The sequence below is a fragment of the Gorilla gorilla genome, chromosome 4 (assembly GCF_029281585.2).
Source record: "Gorilla gorilla gorilla isolate KB3781 chromosome 4, NHGRI_mGorGor1-v2.1_pri, whole genome shotgun sequence".
Taxonomy (NCBI): Eukaryota; Metazoa; Chordata; class Mammalia; order Primates; family Hominidae; genus Gorilla; species Gorilla gorilla.
This window is the reverse complement of record NC_073228.2, coordinates 15,003,811-15,011,506: the sequence shown is the minus strand read 5'-3', so window position 1 is coordinate 15,011,506 and position 7,696 is coordinate 15,003,811.

The following is a 7,696-nucleotide window of genomic DNA, read 5'->3' as shown; positions in this document are numbered from 1 at the left end:
TCGCTGTCTATAGGGCACGCTGGCATGAGCACATTTCAGACCCAGTTCAAGTCCGGCTCTGCTGCTGACCAGCTGGGTGGTTTGGGCAAGTTCCTTCACCGCTGAGCCTCAGTTTTCTTATCAGGAGAATGGGGATGCAAGTCCCTATCTTTAAGGGTTATGGAGAATTGGAGCTGATGTATTTGACCATGGTAGTCCTTCAGTACGCAGTGGCTGTCACTTTACTCTTCATGATACCGATGGGCCTGGGGAGGTCCCCGAATGCCGTTGGGACCTCAACCCCAGCTCTTGACACCATTTCGTGAAGGAATTCAAGGATGAGTCAGAAAACAGTGAAAGTATGGAGATTTATTGCAAATCAAAAAGTACACACTCAAGAAAGGGGAGTGCGGCGTTCTCAAGACAGGATCGCACAGTGGGGTTTGGGGTTTCATCCTTATGGGTTTCTTTAGCCAAGGGATGGGATATTCATGAAAATTCCTGGAAAAAAGGTGGACGTTTCTCAGAATTGTGGTGCCACTCATTTTTACACCAAATACGGGTGGTCTTGGAACTGTCCTGGCGCTGGCAGGTGTGTGATTTAGGATGTTAATGAGCATATAACGAGGTCCTAGGAGGAACCCGGCTCAAATCCAGCACCTTGTTGGGTCCCGTTGGTCTCAGCCAGCTTGGTCCACACACCCTGGTTTTCAGGGTTTTACCGGCCCATAACCTCTAGTCGTGTGACACTGTTATAGGAAAGGGGTCCCAATCCAGACCCCAAGAAAGGGTTCTTGGATCTTGTGCAAGAAAGAATTCAGGGTAAGTCTGTAGAATAAAGTGAAAGCAAGTTTATTACTAAAGCAAAGGAATAATAGAATGGCTACTCTACAGACGAGGCTGCTGGTTGCCCATTTTAATGGTTATTTCTTGATTATATGTTAAACAAGGGGTGGATTATTCATGCCTCCCCTTTTTAGACCATATAGGGTAACTTCCTGATGTTGCTATGGCGTTTGTAAACTGTCATGGTGCTGGTGGGAGTGTAGCAGTGAGGACGACCAGAGGTCACTCTCGTTGCCATCTTGGTTTGGTTTCGGCTTTGGTGGGCTTCTTTACTGCAAACTGTTTTATCAGCAAGGTCTTTATGACCTGTATCTTGTGCCGACCTCTTATCTCACAGCAGGCCTCAGCCTGTTTTTACCCAGCCCCTATTCAAGATGGAGTTGCTCTGGTTCCAACATTTCTGACAAAACTGCTGCCTGGAATTTTGTAATTATCCTGTAACCCACCCTGTGTTTATTCCTGTCTCATTCGGGTGGTGTTACCTGCAGCCCGGGGGAGGGAATGCGGTGGAACAGCTCTGCCTTAGGCTCAGCTTGAAGGAAGTCTCAGCTCCCTCCTCCTCCCTAGCTGTCAGAGCAGGAGGTGGCCCCAGGGGAGGCTCTAGCTGAGGCCCATTAATGGCATGGAAGAGAGGAAGGGGCAGGATGCAGCCCCCATACCTGCCCCAGGCTGGGTCAGATGGCTCCCAAGGCTGCCTCTCTTGGGGGAAGCTTCTGGAGGAAGCCTGGTGTGTGCAGTTTTCCTGTAACACAAATGTGGGTGGGGATTCTGGAAGCAGCCCCACAGGAACATCTCTCCAGCTGCTTGGCAGGTACTTGGCTAATTTCACTTTGAGTGGGCGAGGGTTAGAATTCTGCCTCCACTTTTTACCTGCCATGTGATTTGGAGCAAATTACTTAATTTTTATACATCTCAGTTTTAAATTGTAAAATGGGGATAAAAACAATGAGAACTAAAAAAGACAAAGCATGTGAAATACAGAGCCTCGCGTGTTACAAGCGTCCATAAATGTCCAATTTTATTTGTGTCATGGGAGCCTGTATTTCGTGGCAAGCCCCAATTCAATCTTGAGGCGAAGCTTCTGTTTTGAAGGCTGTGCATGTGAGAATCTTCCAAGCTCCCCTCCGCCCCCTGGCCCTGAAATGCAAATGTAATAGACTAAAAGGAATAAACCCACAACACCAGGACAGGGGTGGGGGGGGTCACCAATCCCTGGGAGACAGTGGATGGGAGGCGTTGCTTGCTACACAGGTAGAGAGTGCTGCAGCTCAGGATAGAATTGCAGAGAGAGGGGCAGTGACCAGACAGAGCCTCCGAGACTCGGGGCTCAGGGGCAAGAGATTCTGTAGAGCAACATGTGGTTGCTGAGCACAGGGGAGTCACTGACGGTCTGTTTATGAAATAACTGCATAAGTAGCGGTTCACCCTCTCCCGCCCTCTGTGCATTTCACTCAGCGACACTCTGGAAGGCTCCTCGCTAAAGAAGAAAACTTCTGGGGAAAGCTAAGGCCTCTGAACCGCAAGGCCGCCAACTATGGGTGTGCACCTGTGAAGATGTTCATGCTCCAGAGAAAATCCCTGCCCATCCCACATACAGGCCCCCACCCCAGCCTACACAGGAGGGGATGGAGAGGCCAATTGACTCCATAGCAGAGGAAATGCCAACCTGCCACCCTCTTACACGTGTCCTTCCCTCTTACACGTGAATGAGCCATGAAGGATCCCCAGGCATTTGAAGACCATCCATGCGAAGGAGAAAAAGCAGGAAAGCAATAAAAACACTGGCCCAGAGGAAGCAGAAATAATTCACGGAACAGAAGATAGCATTGAAGCCCTCTAATGAATATACTCAGGGAGACTGCAGAATATATTCCATCTATAAGAGAGCTCAGTTTTCTTGGAATAAGAAAACCCCAGAGAACCATCAAAGAGCGCCGGAGATGAACAAATATGCTTGCTAAAATGAAAAGTTCAATAGAAGGACTGGAACATACACAATCTCAAAATGCAAAAGCTAAAGGAAACAGAGCTGGGGAACCCAGAAAGAAGAGGAGCAGGCTCTGTACAGAAAGAAAGGAGGGCAGACTAGGACCCCATTGCCTACCAGTAACACTGGGTGCTAGAAGGGAATGGGTGCAGGATGGCTGCATGTTAGAAGGGAAAATTATTTTCAACCTGGAATTATATATCTAGCTACATTATCTGTCAAAAACCTCATGGCAGAATAAAGACATTTCAAACACGTAAGGACAGAGATTATCTTCAACACACCCACTTAAACATTTTTCCCCAGCTTTATCGAAGTACCATTGACAAATAGAAATTGTATATATTTAAGGTGTACAATGTGATGATTTGATATACATATACAAACACAGCCTTTCTTTATTTTATTTATTTATTTATTTATTTTTTGAGATGGAGTCTTGCTCTGTCACCCAGGCTGGAGTGCAGTGGTGCCATCTCGGCTCACTGCAAGCTCCACCTCCCGGGTTCATGCCATTCTCCTGCCTCAGCCTCCTGAGTAGCTGGGACTACAGGCGCCCGCCACCACGCCTGGCTAATTTTTGTATTTTTAGTAGAGATGGGGTTTCACCGTGTTAGCCAGGATGGTCTCGATCTCCTGAACTTGTGATCCACCCATCTCAGCCTCCCAAAGTGCTGGGATTGAAGGCATGAGCCACTGCACCCAGCTGCCTTTCTTTAAAAGTTGCTTGATAATGTTCTCCAGAGAAATCAGGGAGTAAACAAAGAAAGAGGAAGATCCAGGAAACTGAATCCAACCTAGAAGAGAGTCAAGGGAAGTTCTGAGATTTGATCTCAGGCCTAGACAGGGTGACCAACTCATCCCAGTTGGCTGGGACTTTTTAGTTTCAGTACTGAAAGTCATCTCCTGGGGAACCTTGCAGTCCTGGGAAAACCAAGGTGATGGGTGACCCTAGTGATGGCAGCAGCTGCTCCAGATGGCCTGGCGCTGCCATCATGCTGGGAGGCATGGCTGGGGCTGTACACTCTACAGAGCAGGCAGGAGTCCTGCCCTCCTGGTGGGGCAGCAGCCACCCAAGTTGTGGCTGCAGATCTGAGCTTCCTTGTGCTCTTGGGGGGCCAGAAGCAGGCAGGAGCCCTGCCCTCCCAGGTGCCACTGGAGCCACCCAAACTGCAGCAGCAGACTCAGGCATCTCTGCACTGCTGGGGTCCCAGGAAGGCACCCCTGCCTTCGCAGGCTCAGAAGTGCCTGCCCCCACTGTCTGGCTTCTTTCTGCTGTCAATGCCTGCTCTGATCTTGGAGAAAAGTCAGGCTGAGCCCAGGTGCCATGAACAGCAGCAGGAGGCAGATTCCCGGCAGAAGTGGGCAGGTCCCTGGTGAGGCATCACCTTCAGGCCAGGGAGGTCCTGAAGGCTAGGGGCCAGGCTGCCAGTCCCACTGACTGAAGTGGGAACTGGTGCCTTTTCCGAGCCCACCCATGGCTGCCCATACACTTCCTCCTCTCTGAGGCCCATAAAAGCCCCAGGATCAGCCAGAGCTGAGCAGATATATGACAGGGCAGCCGGCTGCAGAAAGGAGCTACCCTCTCTGTTGAGAACCTCAGAGCCCTGCAGAGACATCCAAATGACCTACCTGCAGAGGGGAGCCACACTTTCCAAGGCCTCCTCTCTGCTGATTGCTGAACACTTGATGGGACAACCTGCCTACAGAGACGACCTACCTATTGCGGGTCTTACTGAGCTGTTGTAACACTCAATAAAGCTCCTCTTCGTCTTGCTCACCCTTCACTTGTCTGTGTACCTCATTCTTCCTGGACACAGGACAAGAACTCGGGCAAAGGTGCCACTGGCCACAGAGGTTTCTGGAAAAAAAATTGACACACCAAGGATCCTGTAACCCTAGGCCTAGAGACCAACCAGTGAAAATTGTAGCAAGAAGAGTAGACTCTATAAGGGAGGTTGCCTAGGGAAAAAGGAATGCCATAGAATTTATAGTATGATGGAGATATGATTAAAGTACATAATACAAAAAAGGCAATTAGAAACTCTAGGAAAAATAAACAATTATATGAGAAAATGATGACCCAACTCAAAAAATATTAAATGTGACATGATTGTAAACTATTGATTCAGTGTGAGAAAAGAGAATCTATTGGTCCTTGATGTTAGAAATAATCTATGAGTGATCCAAGGTTGGACATTGGACCCAAAGTGAATATTTTAGTATACTGCTTGATTCAACAGCAAAAAATATTTGCGTGGATAAAAATACGAACATCTTATTCTTTTCAACTTTTAGAATCAAGCTATGGATAACACAGAGAAGACCTGGTTGAAGTTCAGGGACAGATGATAACTGTGGAGAACTTTGACAATGTAAAAATCAAAATGGTCATCAGGAGTGGAAAGAATTGCTGGGAAAAGAGATGAATTACAAAGAGATACTGTCAAAAGTTGATGCCACATAAAATAGAGATTCATTTACTAGAGTTAAAAGGTATACAGTGCAACCCAAATAACAACCACCATCAAACTAGGAGAGGCAGAGGGGGAAGAGAAGGAAGTGAGCTGAATCTTCATGTTTCACAGTGGGAATCCAATGGCTTTTGGTTAAAGTTGAAAAATCAAGAAATAGTAATATTTGTACATTATCTAGACTTTCAGAGATAACCACCAGAAATAGGGCAATTAGAAGTGGCTAGACTGCAGTCTAACCCTCCAGGATACCTCCAGGGGGTGAACCAGGGAAGGAAGGAAGGATAAGACAGGAGGCTGTTGTTTTTTATTATAAGTTCTCTGTACCTTTTGATTTTTTCAACAGGCATATGTTATCTTCATAAAGGCTGAAATAAAAGCAAACAAAATCAAAACAGACACAGATCTTGGGAATTTACCACCCTCTGGCTGGCTCCCTGTAAAGAATTGGGCTGTAATAAAGGCTGCACTTAGGCAAGCTTTGAGGGACAAGAAGAAGCAAGATGGTGCCCTGGGAGGCCCTGGTTCAACCTTCCTATCCCACGGCATGGAGGTCACGGGGGAAGAAACAGAGGCTTGAAGAGTGTATCATTTTCCTCCAGGTTCTCTATGCTGAGTAGTAAGTGTGTTCCATCAATGTCCTTGTATTAGTCTGCTTGGGCTGTCATAAGCAAATAATATAGATGGGGTGGCTTACACAAAAGAAATGCATTTTATCATGCTATTCTAGAGGCTAGAAATTAGGGGTCAGGGTGCCAGCATGTTTGGGTTCTGGTGAGAGCTCCCTCCCTGGCTCACAGAAGGTCACCTTCTTGCTGTGTCCTCCCATGGCAGAAGGAGAGAGAGAGAAAAAGAGAGACAGAGAGAGAATCTCCTCTTCTTATAAAGCCCCAGTTCCATGAGGGCCCCACCGTTACGACCTCATTTAAACTTACCTGCCCCTTAAAGACCCTATCTCCAGATATAGTCACATAGAAGGGGAAGGGGAGTTCGGGCTTCAGCATATGAATTTTAGGGGAACACAGTTGAGGCCACAACAGCCCTGAATGCTGACTAAGAGGTTGAGGGGAGGGGATGAAGATTTTCTCTCCAGTCTCTGTTTTCATTCCATTGGGTTTAACAACTGTATTAGTCTGTTTTTGTTGCTATAAAAGAATACCTGACACCGAGTGATTTATAAAGAAAAGAGGTTTTGCTGGCTCACAGTTATGCAAGCTATACAGGAAGCATGGTGCCAGCATCTGCTTCTGGTGAGGTCTCTGGAAGCTTCCAGTCATGGTGGAAGGCAAAGGGGTAGCAGATGCATCACATGGAGAGAGCAGAAGTGAAGGGGGCAGAGAAGTCAGGCTCCTTTAAACAACCAGCTCTTGGTGAACTCATTACCACTCATTACCGTGGGGAGGGCACTAAGCCATTCATGAGGGATCGCCCCCATGACCCAGACACCTCCCACTAGGCCCCACCTCCAATATTGGAGGTCATATTTTGACATGAGGTTTGGAGGGAACAAAACACCCAAACCATATCAACAGCAAAACCTATGGCCGCTTCAAGTTATAGCCACTCCTTCCAGGGAAGAGAATAATCAAATCTTAAGAAAGCCCTGCACTTACTTCCATATGACTGTTTCCCCAGTAATTGTCCTCACACCTGCATGTCTTGTTAGGACCAGTGCAGGTGTTAGGACACACCTGCAGTCCTTGTTAGGACCCTTCAAAGCCCTCTAGAACTAGGTGTGGTGGCTCATGCCTGTAGTCCCAGCTATTTGGGAGGCTGAAGCGGGAGGATCGCTTGAGCCCAGGAGTTTGAGTCCAGCCTGGGCAAGATAGTGAGACTCTCATTTTAAACAAACAAAAACAAATAAAAAGGCTTCTTGAAGCTCCTGCAATCCAGTGATAGACAAAGCATCGAGTAACTCCTGTACTCTAGGTTATTTCCATCTCAAATTATGTTGAGCTACATTGGAAACTGATATGGTTTGGCTCTGTGTCCCCACCCAAACCTCATCTTGTAGCTCCCACAATTCCCATGTGTTGTGGAAGGGACCCAGTGGGAGATGATTGAATCATGGGGGCGGGTCTTTCCTATGCTGTTCTCATGATAGTAAATGAGTCTCATGAGATCTGATGGTTTTTAAAATGGGAGTTTCCCTGCACAAATGCTCTCTGCCTGCTGCCATCCATGTAAGATGTGCCTTTGCTCCTCCTTTGCCTTCCACTATGATTGTGAGTCTTCCCCAGCCATGTGGGACTGTAAGTCCATTAAACCTCTTTCTTTTGTAAATTGCCCAGTCTGGGTATGTCTTTATCAGCAGCATGAGAACAGACTAATACAGACACCTAGGTCATTAAGGAGGGGTTTACCTTGCACAGCATGAGATCAGAAAGCCCAGATACCCAGTGTCCAAAGT